Here is a 14,328-nt window from a genome sequence, read left to right on the forward strand (position 1 = left end):
AACATTGGCTTAAATGCGTTCCAAAAATATCCCTTGTCAGATTCCCCAAAAACAGTGCTACCAAACTGATATTTTAAAAGAATCGTGTAACTCTGTGAGATGAATTCACACATCACAAAGTGGTTTCTCAGAAAGCTTCTTTCTCGTTTTTATCTGAGGATATTTAATTTTTCACCATAGACTTCAATGCGCTCCCAAATATCCCTTTGCAGATTCCACGAAAACAGTGTTAGGAAACTGCTCCATGAAAAGAAAGGTGTAACTCTGTGAGATTAATTCACACATCATGAAGAGCTTTCTCAGAAAGCTTCTTTCTAGATTTTATCTGAGGATATTTCCTTTGTTGTCATAGGCTTCAAAGTGATTCAAAATATCCCTTTTCAGATTACCCAAAACGAGTTACCAAACTGATCCATGAATGTAATCATTTAATTCAGTGAGATAAATTAACACATCACAAAGCAGTTTCTCAAAAAGCTCTTTTTAGTTTTAGTATGAAGATATTTCCTTTGTCACCATAGGCTTCAATGTGCTTCCAAATATCCTATTGCAGATTCCACGAAAACTGTTATCAAACTGCTAAATGAAAAGAACGTTGTAACTCTGTAAGATGAATTCACACAGCTCAAAACAGTTTCTCAGAAAACTTCTTTCTAGTTTTTATCTGAGGATATTACCTTTTTTACTTTAGTCTCAACTTGCTCCCAAATATCCCTTTGCACATTCCACGAATACAGTGTTAGCAAACTGATCCATGAAAAGAAAGTTATAAATCCATGAGCTGAATTCAAACATCACAAAGAATTTTCTCAGAAAACTTCTAATTTTTATCTGAGGATAATTAGTTTGTCACCACATGCTTCTATGCGATCCAAAATATCCCTTCTCAGATTCCCCAGAAACAGTGCTAGCAAACTGATCCATGAAAAATATCGTGTAACTCTGTGAAGTGAATTAACATATCACAAAGCGGTTTCTCTAAAAGCATCTTTCTAGTTTTAATATGAGGATATTTCCTTTATCACCATAAGCTTCAATGTGTTCTGAAATATCACACTGCAGATTCCAAGAAAACTGTTTAGCAAACTGCTCAATGAAAAGAACAGTGTAACTCTGTCAGATAAATTCACAAATCACAAAGGAGTTCCTCAGAAAGCTTCTTTCTAGTTTCTCTGTGAGGATATTTACCTTTTCACCATAGGCCACAATGCACTCCCAAATATTCCTTCGCAGATTCCACGAAAACAGTTAGCAAACTGCTCCATGAAAAGAAAGGTGCAAATCTGTGAGATGAATTCACACATAACAAAGCAGTTTCTCAGGAATCTTCTTTTTGGTTTTTCTATGAGGATATTTCCTTTGTCACCATAGGCTTCAATGTGTTCCCAAATATCCTACTGCAGATTCCACAAAAACAGTGTTAACAAACTGCTGAAAGAAAAGAATCATGTAACTCTGTGAGGTGAATCCACACATCTCAAAGAAATTTCTCAGAAAGCTTCTTTCTAGTTTCTATCTGAGATTATTTCATTTGTAACCATAGGCTTCAATGCAACTCAAAATATCCCTTCTCAGATTCCCAAAAAACTGTGACACCAAACTGCTCCATGAAAAGGGTTCTGTAACTCTGTGAGATGAATTCACACACCACAAAGCAGTTTCTCAGAAAGCTGGTTTCTAGTTTTTATCTGAGGATATTTCCTTTTTCACCATAGGCCTTAACTCGCTCCCAAATATCCCTTTGCAGATTCCACAAAAACAGTGATAGCAAACTGCTCCATGAAAAGAAAGTTGTTACTAAGTGAGATGAATACACACATCACAAAGAAGTTTCTCAGAAAGCTTCTTTCTAGTTTTTATCTGAGGATATTTCCTTTTTCACCACATTCTTCAATGCCATCCAAGTATCCCTTCTCAGATTCCGCAAAAACAGTGTTACCAAAATGCTCCAAGAACAGAATGGTGTAACTCTGTGAGATAAATTGCAACATCACAAAGCTCTTTCTCAGAAAGCTTCTTTCTAGTTTTTATCTGAGAATATTTCCTTTTTCACCATGGGCCTTGATGTGCTCCCAAATATCCTTTCGCAGATTCCACGAAAACAGTTTTAGCAAACTGTTCCATGAAAAGAAAGTTGTTGCTCTGTAAGATGAATACACACATCACAAAACAGTTTCTCAGAAAGCTTCTTTTTGGTTTGTTTCTGAAGAAATTCTTGTGTCACCATAGGCTTCAATGTGTTCCCAAATATCCTATTGCAGATTCCCCCAAAAGAGTGCTACCATTATACTCCATGAAAAGAATGGTGTAACTCTGTGAAATGAGTTCACGCATCACAAAGCTGTTTCTCAGTAAGCTTCTTACTAGTTTTTGTCTGAGGATATTTCCTTTTTCACCATATTCCTGTATGTGCTCCCGAATATCATATTGCAGATTCCTCGAAAAAATTGTTAACAAACTTTGCAATGAAAATCACAGTTTAGTTTTGTGAGATGAATTCACACATCACAAAGAAGTTTCCCAGAAATGTTCTTTTTGGTTTTTATCAGAGGATATTTACTTTGTCACCATAGGCTTAACTGCACTCCCAAATATCCTATTGCAAGTTCCATGAAAACGGTGTTAACAAACTGCTGCAAAAAAACAGTCATGTAACTCGGTGAGATCAATTCACACATAACAAAGCAGTTTCTCAGAAAGTTTCTTTCCAGTTTTTATCCGAGCATATTTCCTTTGTCACCATAGTCTTCCATGCAACTCAAAATATCCTTTCTCAGATTCACCAAAAGCAGTGCTGCCAATCTGTTCCATGAGAAGAATTGTGAATCACTGTGAGATGAATTCACACATCACAACATTTTCTCAGAAAGCTTCTTTCTAGTTTTTATCTGAGGATATTTCCTTTTCCACCATCAGCCTCAACTCACTCCCAAATATCCCTTTGAAGATTCCACGAGAAGAGTGTTAGCAAACTCTCCAAGAAAAGACACATGTAACTCTGTGAGATGAATTCACACATCACAAGAAGTTTCTCAAATGTTTCTTTCTAGTTTTTATCTGAGGATATTTTTTATGTCACTATATGATTCAATGCGATCCAAAATATCCCTTCTCAGATAACCCAAAAGCAGTGATACCACACTGCTCCATGATAAGAGTGGTGTAACTCTGTGAGATGAATTCACACACCACAAAGCAGTTTCTCTGAAAGCTTCTTTCTAGTATTTATCTGAGGCTCTTTCCTTTTTCATCATATTCCTCAATGCGCTACCGAATATATCATTGCAGATTCCACAAAAAAAAGAGTTAGCAAACTTCTCAATGAAAAGAGCAGTGTTACTCTGGGAGACGAATTCACACATTTCAAAGCAGTTTCTCAGAAAGATTCTTTCTAGTTTTTATCTGACAATATTTCCTTTTTCACCATAGGCCTCAAAGTGCTCCAAAATATCCCTTTGTGGATTCCATGAAAACAGTGATATTAAATTGCTCCATGACAAGAAACGTGCAACTCTGTGAGGTGAATTCAGACATCACAAACAACTTTCTCAGAAAGCTTCTTTCTAGCTTTTTCTGAGGATATCACCTTTGTCACAATTGGCTTCAATGCGTCCAAAATAACCCTTCTAGCAATCCCCAAAAAACAGTGCTACCAAACTACTCCACAATAAGAATCCTACAACTCTGTGAGATGAATTCACACATCATGAAGTAGTTTATCAGAAAGCTTCTGTTCAGTTTTTGTCTGCAGATATTTCCTTTTTCACTATAGACCTCAATATGCTCCCAAATATCCCTTCACAGTTTCCATGGAAACAGTGTTAGCAAACTGCTCCATGAAAGGAAAGGTGTAACTCTTTGAGATGAATTCACACATCATAAGGAACTTTCTCAGAAAACTTCTTTGTAGTTTTTATCTGAGGATATTTCCTCTGTCACCATAAGCCTCAATGTGCTCTGAAATACCCCATTGCAGATTCCAAGAAAACAGTGTAAGCAAAGTGTTCAATGAAAAGAACACTGTTACTCTGTGAGAGGAATTCATCAATCACAAAGCAGTTTCTCAGAAAACTTCTTTTTGTTTTCATCTGAGAATATTTACTTTGTCACCATAAGTTTCAATGCCCTACCAAATATCCTGTTGCAGAGTCCATGAAAACAGTGTTAGCAAACTGCTCCATGAAAATAAATGTGTTACTCTGTGAGATGAATACACACATCACAAAGAAGTTTCTCAGAAAGCTTCTTTCAGGTTTTTACCTGAGGACATTTCCTTTTTAACCATAGGTATCAATCCCCTCCCAAATATCACTTTGTAGTTTCCACGAAAACAGAGTTAGCGAACTGCTCCATGAATAGAAAGGTGTTACTCTGTGAGATGAATTCACACATCACAAATAAGTTTCTCAGAAAGCTTCTTTCTAGTTTTTATCTGATTATATTTCCTTTGTCACCATAAGCTTCAATGGGATCCAAAATATCCCCTCTCAGAATCCCAAAAAACAGTGTTACCAAACGACTCCATGAAAAGAATGGTGTAACTCTGCAAGATGAATTCACAAATCACAAAGCAGTTTCTCAGAAAGCTTCTTTGTAGTTTTTGTCTGAGTATATTTCATTTTTCTCCATGGGCCTCAATGTGCTCACAAATATACCTTTGCATATTCCATGAAAATAGTGTTAGCAAACTGATCCATTAAAAGAATGGTGTAAATTTGTGAGGTGAATTCACACATCACGAAGCAGTTGCTCAGAAAGCTTCTTTTTGATTTTTGTCTGAGGATAATTCCTTTGTCACCTTAGGCTTCAATGCTCTCCCAAATATCCTATTGCAGATTCCCCAACAACAGAACTACCATACTGCTCCATGAAAAGAATGGTGTAGTTTTGTGAAATGAATTCATCCATCACAAAGCTGTTTCTCAGTAAGCTTCTTACTAGTTTTTATCTGAGGATATTTTCTTTTTCACCATATACCTCTTGGTGCTCCCGAATATCCCTTTGCAGATTCCACAAAAAAGTGTGAGAAAACTTCTTAATGAAAGAAATGGTGTAAACTTGTGAGATGAATTCACACATCAAAAAAGCAGTTTCACAGAAAGCTTCTTTTGATTTTTATCTAAGGATATTTCCTTTTCCACCATAGGCTTCAATGCACTCCCAACTATCCTGTTGCAGATTCCACGAAGACAGTGTTATCAAAGTGCTCAATGAAAGTGTTATCAAAGTGCTCAATGAAAAGAACTGTGCACCTCTGTGAGGTGAATTAACACATCACAAAGCAGTTTCTCAGAAACCTTCTTTCCAGTTTTTATCTGAGGATATTTAGTTGTCCACTGTAGGCCTCAGTGCAAATGTCCCTTTGCAGATTCCACGATAGCAGTGTTAGTAAACGGCTGTATGAAAAGAAAGTTGTATCTCTGTGAGATGAATTCAATCATCACAAAGAACTTTCAGAATGCTTCTTTCTAGTCTTTATCTGAGGGTATTTCCTTTGTCAACATAGGCTTCAATGCGATCCAAAATACCCCTTCTCAGATTCCCGAAAAACAGGTTTACCAATCTTCTCCATGAAAAGAATTGTGCAACTCTGTGAGATGAATTCACACATCACAAAGCAGTTTCTCAGAATGCTTTATTTTGGTTATTGTCTGAGGATATTTCCTTTGTCACCATAGACTTCAATGCAATCCAAAATATCCCTTCTCAGAATTCCCAAAAACAGTGCTACCAAAGCGCTACATGAAAATAATCATGTAATTCTGTGACATGAATTAACAAGTCAGAATGCGTTTTTGCAGAAAGCTTATTTCTAGTTCTTATATGCGGATATTTCCTTTGTCACCTAAAGCTTCAATGTGCTCTGAAATGTCCCTTTACAGATTCCACAAAAATAATATTAGCAAACTGCTCCATGAAATGAACAGTCTAACTCTGTGAGATGAATTCACACATCACAACAGTTTCTCAGGAAGCTTCTTTCTAATTCTTATGTGAAGATATTTGATTTTTCACCAAAGGCCTCAAAGTCCTCCAAATATCCCTTTGTAGATTGCACTAAAACAGTGTTAGCAAACTGCTGAATGAAAATAAATGTGTAACTCTGTGAGGTGAATTCACACATCATGAAGAAGTTTCTCAGAAAATTCTTTGTAGTTTTTATCTGAGGATAATTCCTTTGTAACCATAGACATCAATGCCATTTAAAATATCCCTTCTCAGATTCCGCAAAAACAGTGATACCAAACTTCTCCATGTAAAGAAAGGTGTAACTCTGTGACATAAATTCACAAATCACAAAGCAGTTTCTCAGGAATCTTCTTTCCAGTATATGTCTGAGGAAATTTCCTTTGTCACCATAAGCATCAATGTGCTCCGAAATATCCCATTGCAGTTTACAAGAAAACAGTGTTAGTAAACTGCTCAATGAATAGAACAGTGTAACTCTGTGAGATGAATTCACAAATCACAATGCAGTTTCTCAGAAAGCTTCTTTCTAATTTTTGTCTGAGGGTATTTTCTTTTTCAAAAAAGGCCTCAATGTGCTCGTGAATGTCTCTTTGCACATTCCATGAAAATAGTGTTAGCAAACTGCTCCATGAGAAGAAAGGTGTAAATCTCTGAGATGAATTCACACATCACAAAGCAGTTTCTCAGAAAGTTTCTTTTCAGTTTTTGTCTGAGGGTATTTCCTTTGTCACTATAGGCTTCAATGCACTCCCAAATATCCTATTGCAGATTCCACGAGAACAGTGTTAGCAGACTGCTCAATGAAAAGAACAGTGTAACTCTGTGAGATTAACTCACACATCACATAGAAGTTTCTCAGAATGCTTCTTTCCAGTTTTTATGTGAGGATATTTCCTTTGTCACCATGGGCTTCAATATGTTTCAAAATATCCCTGCTCATATTACCCAAAAACAGTACTAAGAACCTACTCCATGGAAAAAAAATGGGTAACTCTGTGAGATGAAATAACACATCACAAAGAAATTTCTCAGAAAACTTCTTTCTAGTTTTTATATTAGGATATTTCCTTTTTTTTTTTTTTTTGCTTTGTTCAGTACTGTATTCTCTACACCTAGTCCAGTGCTCTTTCCACAGGCTTCAATGTGATCCAAAATATTCTTTCTCATATTTCCCAAAAAAGGTGCTACCAAACTGCTCCATGAAAAGAATCGAGTAACTCTGTGACATGAATTCACAAATCACCAAGCAGTTTCTCAGAAAGATTCTTTCTAATTTTCATCTATTACCTTTTTCACCATAGGCCTCAATGCGCTCCCGAATATCCCTTTGTAGATTCCATGAAAATAGTGTTAGAAAAGTGCTCCATGAAAAGAAAGGTGTAAATCTATGAGACGAATTCACACATCACAAAGCTGTTTCCCAGAAAGCTTCTTTTTGGTTTTTCTCTGAGGATATTTCCTTTGTCAATATGAGCTTAAATGCACTTCAAAATTCCTCCTGTAATTCCAGAAAAACAGAGTTAACAAACTGCTCCAAGAAAAGAGTCATGTAAATCTGTGAGATGAATTCACACATCACACAGCAGTTTCTCAGAAAGCTTGTTTCTAGTTTTGATGTGAGGATATTTCCTTTGTCACCATAGGCTTCAATGCTATTCAAAGTATCCCTTCTCATATTCCCAAAAAAGAGTGCTACAAAAGTGCTCTCTGAAAAGAGTGGTGCAACTCTGTGAGATTAATTCACACATCCAAGACTGTTTCTCAGATAGCTTCTTTCTAGTTTTTAACTGGGGATACTTCTTTTTCACCATATTCCTCAATGTGCTCCGGTATTTCCCATTTCAGATTCCACAGAAAACGTGTTAACAAACCTCTCATTGAAAGGAATGGTGTAACTCTGTAAGGTGTTTTCACACATCACAGAGCAGTTTCACAGAAAGCTTGTTTTTGGTTTTCATCTGAGGATATTTCCTTTGTTGCCATAGGCTTCAATACTCTCCAAATTACCCTTTTGCAGATTTCACGAAAACGGTGTTATCAAACTGCTCAGTTAAACGAATTGTGTAACTCTGTATGATGAATTCACACATCACATTGCAGTTTCACAGAAAGATTCTTTCTAGTTTTTATCTGAGGATATTTTCTTTTTCAGTATAGGCCTCAATGCACTCCCAGATATCCTTTTGCAGATTCCACGAAAGCAGTGTTATCAAACTCTTCCATGAAAAGAAAGGTGTAACACCATGAGATGAATTCACACATCACAGATAACTTTTCCAGAAAATTTCTTCCTAATTTTTATCTGAGGATATTTCCTTTGTCACCATAGGCTTCAATGCGATCCAAAATATCTCTTCTCAGGTTCCCCAAAAACGGTGCTACCAAATTGTTCCATGAAAAGAATCGTGTAACTCTGTGTGATGAACTAACACATCACAAAGCAGTTTCTCAGAAAGCTTCTTTCAATTTTTGTATGAGGATATTTCCTTTGCAACCATAAGCTTCAATGCCATCTGAACTATCCCATTGCAGTTTCCAAGAAAATGGTGTTAGCAAACTGCTCAATGAAAACTATAGTGTAACTCTGTGAGATGAATTCACACATCACAAAGCAGTCTCACAGGAAATTTCTTTCTAGTTCTTACCTGAGGATATTTCCTTTGTCATCATAGGCTTCAATGCAATAAAAAATATCCCTTCTAAGATTCCTAAGAAACAGTGCTACAAAACTGCTCCATAAAAAGAATCATGTAACTCTGTGAGATGAATTAACCATTCACAAAGCGTTTTTATATGAGGATGTTTCCTTTGTGTTTTTGAGGATATTTCCTCTAGTTTCTATATGAGGATATTTCCCTTGTCACCAAAGGCTTCAATGCACTCTGGACGTGCCCATTGTAGGTTCCCCAAAAAGAGTGCTACAAAACTGCTCAATGAAAAGAACAGTGTAACTCTGTGAAATGAATTCACACATCAGAAAACATTTCTTCAGAAAGCTTCTTTCTAGTTTTTATATGAGGGTATTTCCTTTGTCATCTTAGGATTCCATGCACTCCAAAATGTAACTTTGCAGATTCCATGAAAACAGTGTTAGCAAACTTCTCAATGAAAAGAATGGTGTAAATCTGTGAGATGAATTCACACATCACAAAGCAGTTTCTCAGAAAGCTTCTTTCTAGTTTTAATCTGAAGATATTTCCTTTTTCACTGTAGGCTCAAAGCACTCCTGAGTATTTCTTTGCAGATTCCACAAAAACAGTGTTAACAAATGGCTCCATGAAAAGAAAGGTGTAACTCTGTGAGATGAATTCACAAATCACAAAGCAGTTATTCAGAATGCTTCTTTTGAGTTTTTTTTCTGAGGATATATCCTGTACCACCTAAAGCTTCAATGTGTTGCAAAATATCCCTTCTCAGATTCTGCAAAAACAGTGCTATCTAATTGATACAAGAAAAGAGTCATGTAACTCTGTGAGATGCAATAACACATCACAAAGTTACTCAGAAATCTTCTTTCTAGTTTTTAGACAAGGGTATTTCCTTTGTCCACATAGGCCTCAATGCACTCTGAAATATCCCATTGCAGACTCCAAGAAAACAGTGTTAGCAAACTGCTCAATGAAAAGAACAGTGTAAATCTGTGACTCGAATTCACACATCACAAAGCAGTTTCTCAGAAAGCTTCTTTCTAGATTTTATCTGAGGATATTTCTTTTTCACCATAGGCCTCAAAGCTCTCCTATATGTCCTTTCACAGATTCCACGAAAACCATGTTAGCAAACTGCTCCATGAAAAGATAGGTGTAACTCTGTGAGATGAATACACACACCACAAAGAAGTTTCTCAAAAAGCTTCTTTTTAGTTTTTATCTGAAGATATTCCCTTTGTCACCATATGCTTCAATGCGTTTCAAAATAACCCAACTCAGACTCCACAAAAACAGCGCTACCAAACTCCTCCATGAAAAAAAAGTGAAACTCAGAGAGATGAATTCACATATCACAAAGCAGTTTCTCAGAATTCTTCTTTCTAGTTTTTATATGAGGGTATTTCCTTTCTCCCGATAAGCTTCAATGTTCTCTGACATATCCTATTTCAGATCTCAAGAAGACAGTGTTAGCTAACTGCTCAATGAAAAGAACAATGTATCTCTGAGAGATGAATTCACACACCACAAAGCAGTTTCTCAGAAAGCATCTTTCTAGTTTTTGTCTGAGGATATTTCCTTTGTCACCGTAGGCTTCAATGCAATTTAAAATATCACTTCTGAGGTTCCCCAAAAACAGTGTTACCAAACAGTTGCATCAAAAGAGTGCAGCAACACTGTGAGATGGATTCACACATTACAAAGTAGTTTCTCAGAAAGATTCTTCTTGGTTTACATCTGGGGATATTTCCTTTGTCACTATAAGCTTCAATGAGCTAAAAAATATCCTATTGCATATTCCATGAAAACAGTGTTATCAAACAGCTCAATGAAAAGAATGGTGTAACTCTGTAAGATGAATTCAAACATCACAAAGCAGTTTCTCAGAAAGCTTCTTTCTAGTTTTCATCTGAGGGTATTTCCTTTATCACTATATGCCTCAATGCGTTCTCAAATACCCCTTTGCAGATTCCACAAAAACAGTGTTATCAAACTTCTCAATGAAAAGAACAGTGAAACTCTGTAAGATGAATTCACACATCACATAGAAGTTTCTCAGTAAGCTTCTTTCTTGTTTTAACTGAGGATATTTCCTTTGTAACCCTAGGTTTCAATGCAACGCAAAATGTCCCTTTCAGATTCCCAAAAACAGTGCTACCAAACTGATCCATGAAAAGATTCATGTCACTCTGTGAGATGAGTTAACACATCAAAAAGCAGTTTCTCAGAAAGCTTTTTTCTGCTTTTTGTATGAGGATATTTCCTATGTCACCATAAGCTTCAATGTGCTCCAAAATATCCCATTGCAGATTCCAAGAAAACAGTGTTAGCAAACTCTTCAATGAAACGGACACTGTAACACTGTGAGATGAATTCACACATCAGAAAGCTGTTTCCCAGAAAGCTGCTTGTTGGTCTTTATCTGAGGATATTACCTTTGTCACCTAGACTTCAGTGTGCTCCCAAATGTCCTATTGCAGATTCCACAAAAATAGTGTTATCAAAATGTACAATGTAAAGAAACGTGTAACTATGACATAAGGTCACACATCACAAAGAACTTTCCCAGAATGCTTCTTTCTAGCTTTTATCTGAGGACATTTCCTTTTCAACATAGGCTTCAATGCAATCCCAAATATCCCTTCTCATATTGCCCAAAAAGAGTTGTACCAAAATGATCCATGAAAATAATCATGTAACTCTATGAGTTCAATTCGCAAATCACAAAGCCATTTCTCATAAAGTTTCTTTCCAGTTTTTGTCTGAGGATTTTCCCTTTTTCAATATAAGCCTTAATGTGGTCCCAAAATTCCTTTGCAGATTCCATGAAAATAGTGTTAGAAAACTGCTCTATGTAAAGAAAGCTGTAACTTTGTGAGATGAATTCACACATCACAAGAACTTCCTCAGAAAGCTTCTTTCTATTTCTTCTCTGAGGATATTTCCTTTGTCACCATAAGTTTCAACACACTCTGAAATATCTCATTGCAGATTAAAGAAAACAGTGTTAGTAAACTGCACAATGTAAAGAACAGTGTAACATTGTGAGTTCAATTCACATATCACAAGGCAGTCTCTCAGAAAGTTTCTTTTTGGTTTTCATGTGAGGATATTTTCTTTGTCACCATAGGCTTCAATGCACTCCCAACTATCCTGTTGCAGATTCCACGAAAACAGTGGTATCAAACTGCTCAATGAAAAGAATGGTGTAACTCTGTGAGATGAATTCACACGTCACAAAGAACTTTCTCAGAAAGATTCTTTCTAGTTTTTATCTGAGATATTTCCTTTGTCACCATAGGCTTCAATACAATCCCAAATATCACTTCTCAGATTCCCCAAAAACAATGATACAAAAATGATCCATGAAAAGAATCATGTTAGCTCTGTGAGATGAACTCACAAATCACAACGCAGTTTCTCACAAAGATTCTCTCTAGTTTTTATATGAGGATATTTCCTTTGTCTCCATAAGCTTCAATGCACCCTTAAATATCCCATTGCAGATTCCCAGAAAACAGTGTTAGCAAACTTCTCAATGCAAAGAACAGTGTAACTCTGTGAGGTCAATTCACACATCACAAAAGAGGTTCTAAGAAAGCATCTTTTTAGTTTTTATCTGAGAATATTTCCTTCAGCACCATAGGCTCCAATGCTCTCCCAAATGCACCTCCGCAGATTCCCCCAAAACAGTGCTGACAAACTGCTCCATGTAAAGAAAGGTGTGACTCTGAGAGATGAATTCAGAAATCATAAAGCGTTTTCTCAGAAAGCTTCTTTCTACTTTTTGTCTGAGGATATTTCCTTTGTCAACATAAGCTTCAATGTGCTCCGAAATGTACCATTGCAGATTCCAAGAAAAGAGGGTTAGCAAACTGCTCAAGGAAAAGAAAAGTGTAACTCTGTGAGATGAATTCATATATCACAAAGCAGTTTCTCAGAAATCTTCTTTCTAGTTTTTCTCTGAGGATAGTTCCTTTGTCACAACAGGCTTCAGTGCAATTCAAAATATCACTTCTCAGAATCCCCAAAAACAGTGCTGCCAAACAGCTGCATGAAAAGTATGCTGCAACACTGTTAGATGGATTCACACATCACAAAGCAGTTTCTCAGAAAGCATCTTTCTAGTTTTTATCTCAGGATATTTCCTTATTCACCATAGACAACAATGCACTCCCTAATATCGCTTTGCAGATTCATCTCTGTGAGATGAATTCACAAATCACAAAGCAGTTTCTCAGAAAGGTTCTTTCTAGCTTTTGTCTGAGGATATTTTCTTTTCCACTATTTGCCTCAAGGTGCTAGTGAATATCACCATAGGCTTCAATGCAATTTAAAATATCACTTCTCAGATTCCCCAAAAACAGTGATACCAAACAGCTGCATGAAAACAGTGCAGCAACACTGTGAGATGGATTTACACACCACAAAGCAGTTTCTCAGAAAGATGCTTCTTGGTTTACATCTGGGGATATTTCCTTTGTCACCATAAGCTTCAATGTACTAACAAATATCCTATTGCATATTCCATGAAAACAGTGTTGTCAAACAGCACAATGAAAACAATAGTGTAACTCTGTGAGATGAATTGACACATCACATAGAAGTTTCTCAGTAAGCTTCTTTCTTGTTTTAACTGAGGATACTTCCTTTGTCATCCTAGGTTTCAATGCAACGCAAAATGTCCCTTCTCAGATTCCCAAAAACAGTGCTACCAAACTGATCCATGAAAAGATTCATGTCACTCTGTGAGATGAGTTAACACATCAAAAAGCAGTTTCTCAGAAAGCTTCTTTCTACTTTTTGTATGAGGATATTTCCTATGTCACCATAAGCTTCAATGCGCTTCAAAATATGCCATTGCGGATTCCAAGAAAACTGTGTTAGCAAACTTTTCAATGAAACGGACACTGTAACACTGTGAGATGAATTCACACATCAGAAAGCTGTTTCCCAGAAAGCTGCTTTTTGGTCTTTATCTGAGGATATTACCTTGTCACCATAGACTTCAATGTGCTCCCAAATGTCCTATTGAAGATGCCACAAAAATAGTGTTATCAAACTGTTCAATGAAATGAACGGTGTAATTATGAGATAAGGTTACACATCACAAAGAACTTTCCCAGAATATTTCTTTCTAGCTTTTGTCTGAGGTCATTTCCTTTTCATCATAGGCTTCAATGCCATCTCAAATATCCCTTCTCATATTCCCCAAAAAGAGTGCTACCAAACTGATCCATGAAAATAATCGTGTAACTCTATGGGATCAATTCAAAAATCACAAAGCCATTTCTCACAAAGCTTCTTTACAGTTTTTGTCTGAGGATATTCCCTTTTTCAATATAAGCGTTAATGTGGTCTGCAATATTCCCTTGCATATTCCATCAAAACAGTGTTAGAAAACTGCTCCATGCAAAGAAAAGTGTAACTTTGTGAGATGAATTCACACATCGCAAGAACTTCCTCGGAAAGCTTCCTTCTATTTTTTCTCTGAGGATACTTCCTTTGTCAGCATAAGTTTCAATGCACTCCAAAATATCTCATTGCAGATTCCAAGAAAAGAGTTTTAGTAAACTACACAATGTAAATAACAGTGTAACACTGTGAGTTCAATTCACACATCACAAGGTAGTCTCTCAGAAAGCTTCTTTTTGGTTTTCATCTGAGGATATTTCCTTTATCACCATAGACAACAACGTACTCCCTAATA

This window comes from Theropithecus gelada, chromosome 19 (genome assembly GCF_003255815.1).
Source record: "Theropithecus gelada isolate Dixy chromosome 19, Tgel_1.0, whole genome shotgun sequence".
In the NCBI taxonomy this organism is placed as follows: domain Eukaryota; kingdom Metazoa; phylum Chordata; class Mammalia; order Primates; family Cercopithecidae; genus Theropithecus; species Theropithecus gelada.